Source organism: Aulonocara stuartgranti (assembly GCF_965226115.1).
Source record: "Aulonocara stuartgranti genome assembly, chromosome: 3".
Taxonomy (NCBI): Eukaryota; Metazoa; Chordata; class Actinopteri; order Cichliformes; family Cichlidae; genus Aulonocara; species Aulonocara stuartgranti.
The window spans coordinates 20,156,393-20,173,456 of record NC_138941.1 but is presented as its reverse complement, the minus strand read 5'-3'; the positions used below and the strand labels follow the sequence as shown (position 1 = coordinate 20,173,456).

At 40.2% G+C, this 17,064-nt stretch overlaps 1 protein-coding gene and 1 long non-coding RNA gene across 2 annotated transcripts in view; both read left to right on the top strand.

Annotated features, from left to right (window-relative positions):
* The window catches only part of LOC309700493 (uncharacterized protein), a 2,098,293-nt gene that overhangs the window by 214,046 nt on the left and 1,867,183 nt on the right, over positions 1 to 17,064 (top strand). The window lies entirely within an intron of this gene.
* On the top strand, positions 2,203 to 5,686 carry LOC309701414. Its single transcript, XR_014274976.1, has 5 exons — positions 2,203 to 2,885; positions 3,017 to 3,155; positions 3,394 to 3,533; positions 3,625 to 3,699; positions 3,851 to 5,686. It is a non-coding gene; the product is annotated as an uncharacterized lncRNA (long non-coding RNA).

The window sequence follows — 17,064 nt, the reverse complement described above, 5'->3', positions numbered from 1 at the left end:
TTTGTTCTAATCATGAATCGCTTTGTAAAACAAGACCTGATAGGGTTAAGGTTAAAGTTATGGTTAGAGTTAATGTTAGGGATAGGGCTGGAATGGACGGCTGGAGCCTCTCCTCCAAGTGTGTGTTACTGCCGCCATCAGCATTCTGTTGTATTCTGTTGTCTGCTTTTCTCTGTAAGCGCTTCGAGCCTGTACTTTTTTGCTTTAGCTGAGTAATGAAGTTGAATCAGTACTTTAACTTTCACTGGAACAATAGTATTTTTACTTCTACTTAAGTGGAGAATGTCTGATCTTTTGCCAACTCTGGCTGTCTCTCAGTCTTGGAATACCCACTTGTTGTCCAGCGGTGTCCTGGGAATATGGGAACTAGACAGACTGGGGAAACAATGGGAGGAGACACAAAGATGGAATCACTTTTACCATCTTTTATGTATTTGCTGGTCGTCTTATTTCTTCTATTTTGCAAGCACAGTGTTGCAATCATTGTCTTTGTGGTACAATGACACAGGTAGAATGCAGGTGTTTTCATGTAACACGATGCCAGAAAGATGAGTAATGTGTTTTGAAGAGAAGATAAAACATCATGTTTGAACAAAGATAAGCAGCAGACACGTCTGTGTGTGAGTTGTTCAGGTTCAGTAAGAAGGTAATATGTCTGCAGAATTTGTAATTCTTATGAAGATATTGCTTGTACAATAAATAAAATCCCTTTAACTTCTTCTGGAGAGTGTCTTTATATATTTAGTCATTTTGGGGCGATCCTTTATTTAGTAGTAACTCTAGTCGGGGATATATATCAGAGTTTACTTTCAGATATGAGCATTGTGTTTCCTGTGGATGAATGAATGAATTATTTATTTATGTAATTTTTGAAAGACTGGCTCATGTAAAATCTCTGAAAGTATGACAAAGCTCTCCTGTTACACTTTATGGACACCTGAGCGTCACCATGAGGGCCTGTCTTTATTCACTTTATTCACTGAAATCCACTTTTATAATGAATTCACAGTAATCACTGACACCTTCAGAGCATTACATTCATTAAAGACGTCTTCTACACCTACTCTTCCAGACGACCGACACATACTTCAACCACTGCAGGTTAACCAGCCACTCATCAGTAAAGCAAAAACTAAATGTAAATGTCCTCATGTGGAAAAGACTGAAACACAACTCCCATATATCACTAATGTAACAGATCCATTTAGGGAGAGTGAGAACACTAGGCTGGATGTGTTTTAATGCAGGAACATTCATCATGTCTTCAGTTCAACAAATCATTTACATTGAATATGTGAGCTGGATGGTTACACGACACAATGTGATTGTCAACAATAACTGCAATGAACGCTGGTTTGAGGGCGGAGTCAAGGAGGCCATTTACGTGAAAAGGGAAAGACCCTCTCTGAATCAAGGAGGGGGCCTAAGGGTACATCTGTCACCATCTTACAATGCTGTGATTGCAGCCGTTCTCCAACTCTCTGTGAATGGTACTCAGGACCATTGATCAGTGGTTGTTGATCAATGGTCATGAGAATTTGCATAATCATGATTAAGGAACTGACCTCCCAGCCCATTGTTCCTTCAGTCGGCTGGTTTCTCTGACTGAAAACGCTACGTCCAGAAGAACAGAATCAACTTTTGGAGATTTACTTCCCTGATGATTGAGCACGCATCAAGACCTTTTAATCAGGCCAACAAATATCTTGTACTCAATTTTAGCAGCAGCCATTGTGACACTGATGATAAAACTTGTGTAAAAGTGCGAAGCTGTAAAAAAGTAATTATAAAAAAGCGTTTTTGTAGCTGAATGTTACTGGATAGCTGTTTCATCTGTAACACATCAAAATAACCTGCTAAGGTTTAATAGGCTATAAGGAACACACTCACTTCCTGAGCCCTGGGCAATAAGAGACGTTTTGTGTTTTATGATTTATTGATATGTTTGATCCTTTCTGAGCTGCGTTAATGAAGCAGTCATTAGAGCACCATGTCCGCTAGAATAGTTCTGTAGTTTGATGCTTGAGTCGTTGCAGACTTGTTGAAACTCCCTCACCCGTCAAAGCAGCGTCTTTGTTATTCGAGTCCAGCAGATGGCAGTGTTTCACTGTCTGACGGCTGTCTGAAGCTTCAGCTGGATTATCTGTTTTCATGTTTGATTAGAGGTTTGTGTGTGTGTGTGTGTGGGTTTTTAGCCACGAGTTGTCCACGATAAAGCATATTGAATGGCCTGTCTAATATTGTTAGAATTCTCCTTTGGGTTAGTTTCATTACTCAATCGGGACATTTATTTGGAAAAAGAAAAAAAGAGGGAAAAAAAAGAAAAGAATTAAAAATAAATAAATCCTCATAGTTTACATTTACAAATATCAATACTGAATGTTACGTCCCTCTGCAGCTTCTAATCGTCTCAGTGTTTTCAGCTGGTGCTAATTGGCCACACCTAGTCAGGTGTGGATAAAAGCATACCTGAGGCAAGCTTCCCGGCAGTGCACTAGTCTTTGCCTTGGTGGCACCAGCCATTTTAGCCAACCTGGTTTTCCATTTTAGGATGAAACCTCTTCTCACCCACACTCTGCTATTCATCTCTGTTTTTATGTTGCGGCTTTTGAGCCGGGTCGTAACACTGAAGATTACAAAGATCAACATTAAGACCAGTCTGTGCATTCAAAGCAGTGACAGAAAAGAGTGTGGGGCATTAACCCCCACTCACTTCACAGTTCACGTTCACAGCGAGCTTCGTCGAAATTTACAATGAGACCCTGAGGGACCTTGTGTTCACCGGCAAGTCCAGCAAGAGACCTGAGCATGAGATCCGCAAGACAGCCAGCAACGAATTGACAATCACTAATCTCACCTATGAGCGGGTCTCCAATGAGGATCAGGTACAGCAGACAGACATCTGTAGCTCAGAACAAATTAATTTCAAATCTGCTGACAAATTGTTACCAAACTTTGAAAATACATCAAACTTTATCGATGCTCTATGTTTTAAAACGTTCCCTCGTCCTCTCAGGTTCTCCGTCTGATTGCTTTGGCCAATCAGAATCGCTCCACTGCCCAGACAGCCCAGAATGACCGCTCGTCTCGCTCCCACTCAGTCTTCCAGCTGGATATTGAGGGAGTTAATGCCGGCAGGGATGTCAAGTGCAAATGTATCACACTGGAAGTACCAGCATCAGGAATGTGGTTTCTTCTTTTTGGATCTATAATATTTAGTCTGGTTAGTTATTGTTACTGTAACCAGTGCAAAATCTGCTCTGATGACTCAACGTTAATGTTTGAGCCCCTGAGCGCTAAAAGAAGTGTTTTGTAAAGTATTAAAACTACCTTTAATGGAAGGAAAAACGGATCACTGCTTCCTATAAGAGTTGGTTTTCTCTGTGTGTGTAGCCACTCTGTGCCTGGTGGACTTGGCTGGCAGTGAGCGAATGGTGAAGAGCCAGTCTCAGGGTGACCGTTTCAAAGAGATGACCGCCATCAACAGCTCACTGTCCAACCTGGGCGTCGTTATCGCCGCTCTGGCCAAAAAGGTCTGCAGCTGCAGTTTCTGTAGTCTTAGATGTCACACCTGCTTTCTTTACATTTACAGTATTAATGATTTTTTTGGCCTTTGTGTTCCAGGAGACTTACGTAGCTTACAGGAACTCGAAGCTCACGTACCTCCTTCAGGGATGTTTGGGGGGGAAACGGCAAAACGTGAGTTTGTTGACATCACAAATCTTTATAATGACGACACATAAAACTGAAGGAATTTATCCCCAAAAAATATTTAACAGCGTTTGATCTCACCACTTCAGATTGTGACTGTTTATTCTTTGGCACTAATTTTGGATGTCTTTATTTGCAGCTTGATGTTTGTTAACATTGCTCCGGAGCCCGACAGCTTTGGGGAAACTCTGAACTCATTGAGGTTTGCCAGCAAGGTCAGTGCAGTCTTGTTTCCAGTGTTCATTGGACAGAGTACATTAATGATGTCCTTACATCAGCTGTTTATGGTAAACCAAAGCCATACTCCATATCCATTTTAATACCTTGGTGTGTAATTCATACTCACATTTTGTCTGAAGAGTAGGGATGTTCCTGGCGTCTTATTTACTAGTCGACTAATCGAGGGGGAAATAATTAGACTAACCAACTAATGTAAAACTAAGGAACATTCAGATATTGAGTTGATTTTCAGAACTGATTAATAGAAACTGTCAAACTAGACGCAGAGGTATCTTAAACCATTTATCACATTCTGTTAAATACAAATGAAAATGCGTTACTACAAAAGATGTTCTATTAAAATATGACAATCATTTGAGAATCTAAAAGTACGTCTAAGTGTGGCGAGAATGATTCAGGTAATACATTATACAGCCGTTTTCTAGTCAGGTTGTGGGGGCAGCAGGAAGGACTACTCCTGACCACAGCTGATAGATGTAAACTGGCTAGCATGACCAAGGATGCTGGGGCCTCCTACTGGTAGGACGTGCCCAGCTGGAACAGCCTCCTGGCCAAGGTGGCTGTCACCTTTTGATGTGAAGGAGTAGTGACTCTACTCTGAGCCCCTCCCCCATTGACTTAACTGCTCTCCTAAAGGAGAGGTTTTCCACCTCTCAGGAAACTAATTTCCTCTGCGTGTATCTGCGATCTCAGTGTTAACAAGAAGATCAGGGTAGATTAATAGATTTATGGTGTTTCTCAACAACAGTGCACCATCTGGTGGTAGATCGCTGCCTAACATTTAGAACACAATGATGTACCAGCATTGGGCATCAATTAAAATGTTAACAATTAGATTGAACGACTGGTAAGTCTGATACAGACTAGTGACAATTAGTCGACTAGTCACATAAATCCCTGATAGAGCCCACAGAAGTGGCCTGCACCATGTGCGTGGCTTGCTTTGCAGTTTAACCACCAAAACACTCGTCTGCAGTGGAATTTCTTTGAGCTAATCGATTCATTTATTTAATTTCTTCTTCTAATTAATGTGGAAAATGGTGGCAAAGGTGGCTGAAATGAGTGATTCCTAGAGTTACATGTCAGTTTACAGCATAGGGATTAAGTTTACAGTATAAATACCACTGAATTGTACAAGGATTTGAAGTTTCACTGTAACTTTAACATTTTTGACAATTTTGTTTTGTTTTCTCCCCCACAGGTGAACGACTGCGTCATCAGGACAGCGACTGCCAACAAAAAGTAGAAATTATAAAAAAAAAAAAACCCTGAGTTTTCTACTTTTTAGGTTCATCTCAGGTTTCCACGCTGAGTTGGTCATGACAGTTGCCATGTGTGATGGCATGCCACACATGGTAAGCTCCACACCTCACCACCCGTTGATTCACTTTAGTTTAATTTACAGTCACTACTTTAAAATATTCCATTTATTGTTCAATATCGTTTCTTTATTAAATGTATTCATTTTTCCATCACACCTTCCAATGTTTATATGGCGTGCACACATATTAACCTTGCAAGGTCAAAGCTCTGTTTTATGTTATATTAATACATCTTTGTTTGAGTTACCTGGGGGTTGGTGTCTCCTCCTGTCTGGCAAAGGGCTGGGAGACCTGAAGTACTACTGACAGCCTAATTGGATTGCACCACATGCAGGTGAACGACTGCGTCATCAGGACAACAAAGTAGAAATTATTAAAAGAGTAACTTTTATATATGTGCGTTTAAAGCAGGGTGTCAGTTTTTGTTTTTTTTCCACATATGTTGGATTATGTTTCTATATATATATACTTTGTAAAGGGTATTTTAAATGAATGAAAATGAATAAATATGATTGTTTCTTTTACCTGTTTCGATGTCTGCCATATCATTAGTATGTTTCGTGGGAATTAAATGTTTATTTAACATGTATGCTATTACATTTACTCTACAAATAAAACCAAATTTAAAGGCTGTTGCATTTTATTGCCTTTTTTCTTTCCTTTTCTTAAAGTTATGAAGGCATCTTGGATGCCATTTCAGTGAGTGGGGGTTAATGCCCCACACTCTTTTCTGTCACTGCTTTGAATGCACAGACTGGTCTTAATGTTGATCTTTGTAATCTTCAGTGTTACGACCCGGCTCAAAAGCCGCAACATAAAAACAGAGATGAATAGCAGAGTGTGGGTGAGAAGAGGTTTCATCCTAAAATGGAAAACCAGGTTGGCTAAAATGGCTGGTGCCACCAAGGCAAAGACTAGTGCACTGCCGGGAAGCTTGCCTCAGGTATGCTTTTATCCACACCTGACTAGGTGTGGCCAATTAGCACCAGCTGAAAACACTGAGACGATTAGAAGCTGCAGAGGGACGTAACACCTCCTCCCTTAAAAGGGTTCCTCTAGGACCCCTAAACAAATTAAAAGTTCCTCTGAAGCAAGTTGGCATCTTTAAGCATGGATGCCCCTACATGAGGATCTGAAGTTGCCACACTGAACACACAAAAAGTAACATGTGACCAACACAAAAGAGCACAACAGTCAAACCCAAAATGATTACCTGACCTGCTACAACACAAAACCAAAAGTACACTAAAAACAACAAATCCCTTACTTTCCCTACCCTAGTCTTCAGTGGTGTACCAGGCTCGAGGCAACTTTAAACGCGAACTCGAGAGCAGGCAGCAGACCAGAGATATAGTCTCCTACCAAACTCTGAAGCGTACCCCCACCCAGGATAGCCACCAAACACAAACTAAAACAATAAAGCAAAACAACAAACAAGTGCTTCGATGGAAGGGCAGCACAGTCACCCAGCTGAAACACACTAAAGGGAGTTTGCTCAATTACACTGAACACCATCACTCACCCACTTAAAAGCAAAACAAACTGACATTCAGTCTTATGTTATGTATAGTGTGATTTGGCCATCTGAACACGCTACCTATATAAATCCCAGCAGGAAGCATGTTTTAATAGTGTGATTTGGCCATCTGAACACGCTACCTATATAAATCCCAGCAGGAAGCATGTTTTAATAGTGTGATTTGGCCATCTGAACACGCTACCTATATAAATCCCAGCAGGAAGCATGTTTTAATAGTGTGATTTGGCCATCTGAACACGCTACCTATATAAATCCAAGCAGGAAGCATGTTTTAATAGTGTGATTGGGTCATCTGAACATGCTACCTATATAAATCCCAGCAGGAAGCATGTTTTAATAGTGTGATTTGGCCATCTGAACACGCTACCTATATAAATCCCAGCAGGAAGCATGTTTTAATAGTGTGATTGGGTCATCTGAACACGCTACCTATATAAATCCCAGCAGGAAGCATGTTTTAATAGTGTGATTGGGTCATCTGAACACGCTACCTATATAAATCCCAGCAGGAAGCATGTTTTAATAGTGTGATTTGGCCATCTGAACACGCTACCTATATAAATCCCAGCAGGAAGCATGTTTTAATAGTGTGATTTGGTCATCTGAACATGCTACCTATATAAATCCAAGCAGGAAGCATGTTTTAATAGTGTGATTGGGTCATCTGAACATGCTACCTATATAAATCCCAGCAGGAAGCATGTTTTAATAGTGTGATTTGGCCATCTGAACACGCTACCTATATAAATCCCAGCAGGAAGCATGTTTTAATAGTGTGATTGGGTCATCTGAACACGCTACCTATATAAATCCCAGCAGGAAGCATGTTTTAATAGTGTGATTGGGTCATCTGAACACGCTACCTATATAAATCCCAGCAGGAAGCATGTTTTAATAGTGTGATTGGGTCATCTGAACACGCTACCTATATAAATCCCAGCAGGAAGCATGTTTTAATAGTGTGATTTGGCCATCTGAACACGCTACCTATATAAATCCCAGCAGGAAGCATGTTTTAATAGTGTGATTGGGTCATCTGAACACGCTACCTATATAAATCCCAGCAGGAAGCATGTTTTAATAGTGTGATTGGGCCATCTGAACACGCTACCTATATAAATCCCAGCAGGAAGCATGTTTTAATAGTGTGATTGGGTCATCTGAACACGCTACCTATATAAATCCAAGCAGGAAGCATGTTTTAATAGTGTGATTGGGTCATCTGAACACGCTACCTATATAAATCCCAGCAGGAAGCATGTTTTAATAGTGTGATTGGGTCATCTGAACACGCTACCTATATAAATCCCAGCAGGAAGCATGTTTTAATAGTGTGATTTGGCCATCTGAACACGCTACCTATATAAATCCCAGCAGGAAGCATGTTTTAATAGTGTGATTTGGCCATCTGAACATGCTACCTATATAAATCCAAGCAGGAAGCATGTTTTAATAGTGTGATTTGGCCATCTGAACACGCTACCTATATAAATCCCAGCAGGAAGCATGTTTTAATAGTGTGATTGGGTCATCTGAACACGCTACCTATATAAATCCAAGCAGGAAGCATGTTTTAATAGTGTGATTGGGTCATCTGAACACGCTACCTATATAAATCCCAGCAGGAAGCATGTTTTAATAGTGTGATTGGGTCATCTGAACACGCTACCTATATAAATCCCAGCAGGAAGCATGTTTTAATAGTGTGATTTGGCCATCTGAACACGCTACCTATATAAATCCCAGCAGGAAGCATGTTTTAATAGTGTGATTTGGCCATCTGAACATGCTACCTATATAAATCCAAGCAGGAAGCATGTTTTAATAGTGTGATTTGGCCATCTGAACACGCTACCTATATAAATCCCAGCAGGAAGCATGTTTTAATAGTGTGATTGGGTCATCTGAACACGCTACCTATATAAATCCCAGCAGGAAGCATGTTTTAATAGTGTGATTTGGCCATCTGAACACGCTACCTATATAAATCCCAGCAGGAAGCATGTTTTAATAGTGTGATTTGGCCATCTGAACACGCTACCTATATAAATCCCAGCAGGAAGCATGTTTTAATAGTGTGATTTGGCCATCTGAACACGCTACCTATATAAATCCCAGCAGGAAGCATGTTTTAATAGTGTGATTGGGTCATCTGAACATGCTACCTATATAAATCCCAGCAGGAAGCATGTTTTAATAGTGTGATTTGGCCATCTGAACACGCTACCTATATAAATCCCAGCAGGAAGCATGTTTTAATAGTGTGATTTGGCCATCTGAACATGCTACCTATATAAATCCCAGCAGGAAGCATGTTTTAATAGTGTGATTGGGTCATCTGAACATGCTACCTATATAAATCCAAGCAGGAAGCATGTTTTAATAGTGTGATTTGGCCATCTGAACATGCTACCTATATAAATCCCAGCAGGAAGCATGTTTTAATAGTGTGATTTGGCCATCTGAACACGCTACCTATATAAATCCCAGCAGGAAGCATGTTTTAATAGTGTGATTTGGCCATCTGAACACGCTACCTATATAAATCCAAGCAGGAAGCATGTTTTAATAGTGTGATTTGGCCATCTGAACATGCTACCTATATAAATCCCAGCAGGAAGCATGTTTTAATAGTGTGATTGGGCCATCTGAACACGCTACCTATACAACGGAGCCATTAACCACGTAAGGTAGCATATTCTGATAAGGTAGCACGGATTGATAGACAAGACTATAAATTTACGCTACGGTAGGATGTTTTGACAGAACACCTTTTCTCGTCGCCAACATTTTTCTTTTGTTAAGCTTACTGTTATCAAGGCATGGTAAATGAACAGTAAACCTTGCCTGATGACTAATCTTCCCGTTTCCCTCTCATTGATTTATTTGGGTTGTCATGGCAGAAGTATTAAACGATGCCTTTTATTAGAACATAAGCATTTAAATGCAGTAATTGTATTTGAATTAGTTAAATATGAGTGGGCAACTCTGACCATGACAAGACTGCATTTGCTCTAAAAACTTAATAAAAAATTTAGACATATTGTTGTCATTATTTTTACTCTTCAATTTTATGTGTTTTTTTCTTTAAGATGGTATCAGAAGTTGCTCCTCCACCAGGAAAAAAACCATCTGCATATATTCTTTCACTACATCCACGATTCTCCTCTGTGGTCTTCCTCATTCATCCTGTTTGGAGCTTAATGTTCAACATCCTTTATCTGTTAAAATTACAGAAGGAGAAGAAAGTAATCATCAGAGCAGGAATCATGATAAATGATAAATAGATTACCAGTACATACAAACATAACACTTGCATAATTTCTCTGATAACGCTGCATTGGATGGGTTTATTAACTGTGGGCTGAAATTGTACTACAGTCTGCTGGTGAGGAACTTTTTTGAGTGTTGAATAAAATGTCCTCCACAATCTGTATATGAATTGTCATTAAAACCACAGAGATTCTTACTTATAAAGGAAAGAAAAGTGGGACAAAGCCCATCAACATATAGTGTATATTTTCTGAAACATTACAAAGATGCAGGTAATTCTGGGTTCACCTGAATTACAGATTAGACTGGTGGACAAACAGAGATGTTGTGTACAACTGGTGACAGCATCAGTGACAACAAATTAATCAGCGAGGCTGGAAGCAGAATTAGGAGGCGTCAGAGTCAGCGAGGGTCAGAGATCGACGAACAAATTGCCCACCTTCATGGATAATGCATCCCCCTCAGAAGGATTCAAAATTAGGCCACGAAGAACAGTTCAGGAAACCTATTTTGTTTCGTCTGTGAAACTGTATAAATGAAATGTAAATTATGTTAAAGGCAAACACATTTGTAAGCCATAAGAAACAAACATGCTTTGCAATATACCTTCAAACATCTGTATAGATTTGATACATTATTTATTAACTGAATTTGCTAACATGTCTTACATAGTGAGTGTGTCACGGCTGCCGAGGCGAGCCGTGCGGAATAAATGAGGATCCAATCACAGGCAGTCGTGGAGAAGTGAAGGTGATTTATTGAACACAAAAAGAATGTGGACAAACAGCAAACGGGGCTCGAACTAAACTAAACTGGGAAACAACTAAACTACAGAGCACAATCCTGATTGAAAACGAGCAGAGGAGAATGACGATGAAAAGCAAGGAGCAGGCACGGTGGATACACTGAGTAATACAGACGAACCGGCAACATGCAGGAGAACACACAGGGCTTAAATACACACACACCAGTAATCAGGGGATGAGAGACAGGAGGGCAACACAGCTGGGAGAAATCAGAGCTGATGGGACAGGGGAAATGTAAACTGAACATACTCACATCAGACAGAGACCTTCACAATAAAACAGGAAACTCAGACACGGGGAACCAAACAAGACACAGATCTAAACAGACAGCTTCACAAACAGATGGGGTGACACCATAGACAGACAGAGACACAGACTCAAAGGCAGACCGAATATCACACATAGAACTCAAACAATAATAATAATCATCATCATCATAATAAACTAGAAAATGATAACTAAAAGCACTGGGTCACTGACCCAGGACCATGACAGAGTGTTTCTTTTACTGATGATATTTCAGTGATATGTATTTTTTATGACTAAATAATGCTCTATCGAACACCTGGCAATAACAGCAGGTGTGGCAATTTTGTAATTTGTTGTTTAAATTTGATATTATTGTAGGCAGTATATTTTCTTAGCCTTTGTCATACTCATGCTTAACCCTCTCAGGCTCAAATTAAGTTTTTGTTGCTAATGCACAAAAGAATACCTGCAGTGGTACTTCTGAGTAAACTCATGAAATATGTATGTGGGGTGATCAGGTTGTTAGCTTTTAACTGTTGCATATCTGCAATGCCTGCCTTGAGAGGGTTAACAAAGCAATCTCAGAAACCGTACAGTAATCTTGGGTGTGTGGGGGTCACCCAGAGTCAGAATCTAGTGAGATATCAGTGTCACCTCTTACAGTTTTCCTGTAATCTGAGCTCAAATATGAGAAAATATAGAGTACAGTACAGTAAATTGGGTAAATTTTACTGTTAATTTTCTCTGAATCGTACAGTAATTTGGGCTGTGGATCACAGGGTGGAGTGGAAAAAGTGGAAAAGTGGAGATGAACCAAAACTGGGAGTGGATTGTGAAGTACAATAGTGTCAGGACCAGAGTTGGTCAAGTTACTTGAAAAAAGTAATCAGTAACTAATTACTGATTACTTCCCCCAAAAAGTAATCCTGTTACTTTACTGATTACTTATTTTCAAAAGTAATTAATTACTTAGTTACTTTTTAAAAACACGATTTACAACCTGAATAGGTGATAAAGCGATAGATCTTTCAGCCCAATTCTACTTTTTCTGCATAATTCATCATATAAAATGTAATCAAATGGAAAAGTCTCTCTTTTTAAAACTTGTTTAATTAGTTTTAATCTTTTAACTTTATGCATCAAGCAAAAATTGAATTATATGCAACATTCTCTGACTGGAAGAAATTTGTTTAATATTTAAACTTATTTTCTGCCCATTCCAGCACATAAAATAAAATCTTTTTTGTGTTTACACTCACTCTTTCAAATAGATGCAAGTAAAACACAGCAGAAAATAAATAAAATCAAAGACTAGCGGTCCTTTGGCTCTATTTTCACCTGTAAAGCAGGAGTAGGGTAGGCGGAGGTTTACCCTGGTGCAGGTGTGCCGCGGTCAGTTGAAGAATCCGCGAGTTTCTCTGTGACTTTCCCATTACGTCATAGCGCACTCGGTGCTTGCTTGGAAGTTTAGGGGGTTTTTTCGCCGTAAAAAGAAGTTTTCTTCCCACGCACAACGGACACTAATGTTTTTGTCACTTTTTATGGAATCAAACTTAAAGTAAGGTCAGTACTTCCACGCTTTAAACGCTGCACGCTCATATTCTCTCCCGCACTCGATATATTATCCATTGTTGATCTGCACACAGCTGTTGTCACGGACGTTGCACTTGCTTACGTCACTGTCATGAGACATTCTCGCAAAAAAATCACTGTTTTAGTAACGCAGCGTTCCTACGGGAAAGTAACGGTAATCTAATTATCGTTTTTGCAATAGTAATCCCTTACTTTACTTGTTACTTGAAAAAAGTAATCGGATTACAAGTAACGCGTTACTGCCCATCTCTGGTCAGGACACAAAAGACTGCATTTCTAAGCCAGTTGGCACCCGTACCGTAATATGCATAAGAATAGTGCAACAACATTTTAGGTGCGGCTGGCTTGACTGTGTCGTCGTAAGTGAGGGCTCACTTGACCGCGGTCAAATATGGTGCTGGAGAAACAAACTACAGAGAACTTCGTAAAGAGAGTATTGAGTGCTTTGGCGATGTAAATGGACTGGTTCTTATATAGTACTCAAAGCACTTTAAAGAACTTGCCTCATTCAGGTGTACGCAAGCACTTTTCTCTGTAAGCACTTTCTGTGTAATGTTCACACACATTCGGAGAGCAACTCTGCGTTGGTATCTTGCCCAGGGATATTTGGCATGCAGACGGGGATTGAAGCACCTTCCTCTACTACCTGAGCAAAGCCACCCCATGTTCGTCTGTGCACAGATTTCTTTCAATACAGTATTATCACAATTGTGCAAAAATACAGGCATGAAAGCTTAAAGTGCGCGATCACAATAAAGGTGACGCTCAGAGACTGACTGAGTGATCTGAGAACTCATCAGCCCTCATCACTGCCTTCACTTACTTGCTGCTATGGGTGCAGGAATAACACAGTTATGCAGTTATCTGGGACTCTCCACCATTTGACCTTAGAACTGAAGAAGCTTCTCGGATGAGAGGTGAAACGTCTTCAAGTAACTTAAAGAAGTCCAGACGCTTTTCTTTACAAGCTCCTTTGACCAGTTATGCAGTTACTTTCTCAGTCTGCTAGAGCCTCCACTTGAACGCAAGAACCTTCATTTATCTTCTCAAACGGAATTCAAAATGTTTTTTACAAATTGAAGGATTAAGATATAAATTGCAGAAGCATCGATCCACACATTCAAAGAAGAACAACCCAACAAACTCTTCATAAAACTCCAAGAGTATGAAAATCTTTATTTCTGTCTATTCTGTGTTGTTAATAACATCACATCTTCACATAGTAGCAAAAACATATTAAACAAACATTAATCTCAACATGCATACTGTACTTCAAGTTTCTCTCATGGAAAGGCCAGTGTTACTTTTATAGTATCCTTTCCATAAATATCATAAATATCTTTACCCATGTAGTGGAATTATTTTATTTTTTCATTTTAGTTAACAAGTATAATGTGACCACATTCACTTTTTATCAGGACAAGCTACACCACCACGGTGGTTAGCATACAATAACACTGCCTTGTTCTCAAAGCTTCTTGCTAACTGTACTTTTTTCTGAGATGTTCTCTTTAAGTAAGGATACTGAAAGTGTAAGCAGTGTATACGGTCACATCACGTGCTTAAGGTTGTGTTAGCACTGATAATTCCTTCACAGTTCTTTAAAGATGCTGAAGTCATCATATCAGGTGTAAATGCAGTGCTGCTGCTGTCCTTACGCTATACTTTCAAGCATCACACTTTCTTACTGACCAGTTTATTTCCACTTTTTATGCTCTAGTATGGTGTGACTGAATGAAGTCAGCAAACCAAATTCTGTCCATCTGAGGATGAGAAGAAACTTGCATGAAATGGGAAGAATGAGATGAAGATGGCTCCTATGCTTTAGACGTGGCACTGTTTCTGCCATTGTAAGTACGCTAATGCTTGAAAGATCCATTAAAAGTCTGACACTTCACTCTTCAGCTGGAGCGTCCATCAAGTTTTACATTCCAGGTTTCCTCGTTGGGATTACGACTCAGACGATGATGTGAAAAATTAGTTATTACATTAAACCCATAAAATCAACACTGGCAAAAAAGCCGTGCACTTCACAGAGCAGCTTTCTATGGCCGAGCAGCTCCTGCAGGTGTAAGGTGTAGGTGTCACAGCACTCTGGTCCAAAGAGGTTATGTGCAGCATGCAGACAGAAAATGGCTTTACAGAATATGACTGAATGTTGAGGCACCAAAACACACTCAGTCTGCCCCTCAGTCTGATCAAGAAGAAAACCTGACTGAGCGCTTCATAACATCAGTACGATGATGTCCCAGAGGCCATGTTCAGGTTATTCTCCCGTCCACACTGAGCGGGCGGATCAGTGGAGTCTGCATTAGCTTTAACAGAAAGGTCTGATTTAAGCAGGTAAGCTGAATAGACAAGAAAAGCTAGAAAGCTTTATCAACTATAACCCCAGCGAGGACCTTGACAGGTGTCTTGTGTACAGGTGAAGGCTGGACAGTCAGCAGGATACCTTCCTAACATTTGTCATTCCCAGCATTGAACCGTTTCCTGGCACAGCCTCAGTGAAACAGAGCATCGTTTCCACCCCACAGTTACAGACAGGCTGTGCTTTTCTTTGGTAACACCGTCGAATGAGCCCCGTGTCCTCTCTCAGTAGCTGCTTTCGTGTCCTGTCAGGATGTACAGGCTGCTCAGTGCTGACGGGTCATCAGTCGGTGTGCTCTGAAGGATGATGGCTCTGCACATTGTCAGCAAATGAGAAGGAGATGAGTTGTAAAGGAGAACCAGAGAAAGGCAGTACTAACCTAAAGCCAGTGCCTCCACCTGCTTCTACTCCTCCCACCTCTAGTACTAACACTACTCTACTGATACTACAACCACTGTAGTTTGACTTTAATGCTACACACTGGTACAGTACTGGTACACTTACTGGAGTTTTACTCCTGTTCCTGCTCATCACCACGCCTACTACTTTTTTAAACTTTATGATAAGTGTGAACATTTACACACCAGCATACAAACAAGTTTAAAGTAAAGGAAGCAAAGAGCTGAGAAATACATAAAACATAACACAGAAGAAAAAGAAACCTTTGCAGGGATTCCTTCTACACCCAGTTTGAGTAAAAACTAACTGAAACACAAGGAAAGAAGATAAGATCAACTAAAATAAGGGTGTATAATAATACTTAGTACTGGCAGCCACCAGCGCTAAGCCTCAGCCTCCCAGTAGACACACCTATGGTACCGATTTAAAATCCTACATGTCTTTGTTCTCAGGTTATCACGTTCACAAACTTTGGTGTCCACGCTATTTGCCTGCCAGGCTGACAATGATTTAGATCACAGAAACATTTTTAAGCTGTTATTCCTGGTTTCACAGTGGAAAACTCCGGGTAACGTCCATTATCTTTGCTCCTGTATAAGACTTTCCTGAATGCTGAGGTTTGGTCTTCCACATGAAATTCAGTACTTTTGTTTCAGTTTCATTAATGATGCATTGATTTTGGACATCGATGTAATATATATGTGATACACGACAGTCTTTGAGTCCGTCCTTCTCATATATAATCCCACTGTTTTTGCACTTCAGATGATTCCAGTAATGACTGATTTAAAAAAGAAAAGTGAAATATTTCTAATGAACTCACCACGATTCTTATTACAAACTTCATTAAGAGCTGCTGGATCAACAGGGGTGTCCTGGATTTGTTAGTAATATAATATAGTAATATGTTATTATTAGTTTTAATTATTTAGTCAAAAATCAATTCCAGACTGCTCTGAGCAACATGCTGCAGCAAGAGTCCTGACAGGGACTAGAAACAGAACATTTATTGGCTCCCTGTTTTATCCAGAATAAAAGATTCAAAATCCTCACATAAAAGGTTTTGAATAATCAGCCCCTGTCTTATCTTAATGACCTTATAGTACCATATCACCCCATTAGAGCACTTCGTTCCAAGTATTTAAAAGTAAAATGGGAGCCAGACCCTTCGGTTTCCAGGCCCCTCTTGGTAAATGGTAAATGGACCGGTTCTTATATAGTGGTTTTCTACTCTGAGCACTCAAAGCTTGCCTCATTCACCCGTTCACACCCATTCATACTCTGACGGATGCACCGAAGAGCAACTTTCATGCAGGATATCTGGCATGTAGACGGGGAGTAGGTGACCTGCTCCCCCACCTGAACTACAGCCACCACTTCTGTGGAACCAGCTTCCAGTTTGGGTTTGGGAGACAGACACCCTCTCTACTTTTAACATTAGGCTTCAAACTTTCCTTTCTTCCCTGAATCCTCCCTTAGTTAGCCTAAGTCTAGGCTGCTGGTGGGTTCCCGTGATGCACCAAGTGTTTCTTCTTCAGTCACCCTTTTCACTCACTATCTATT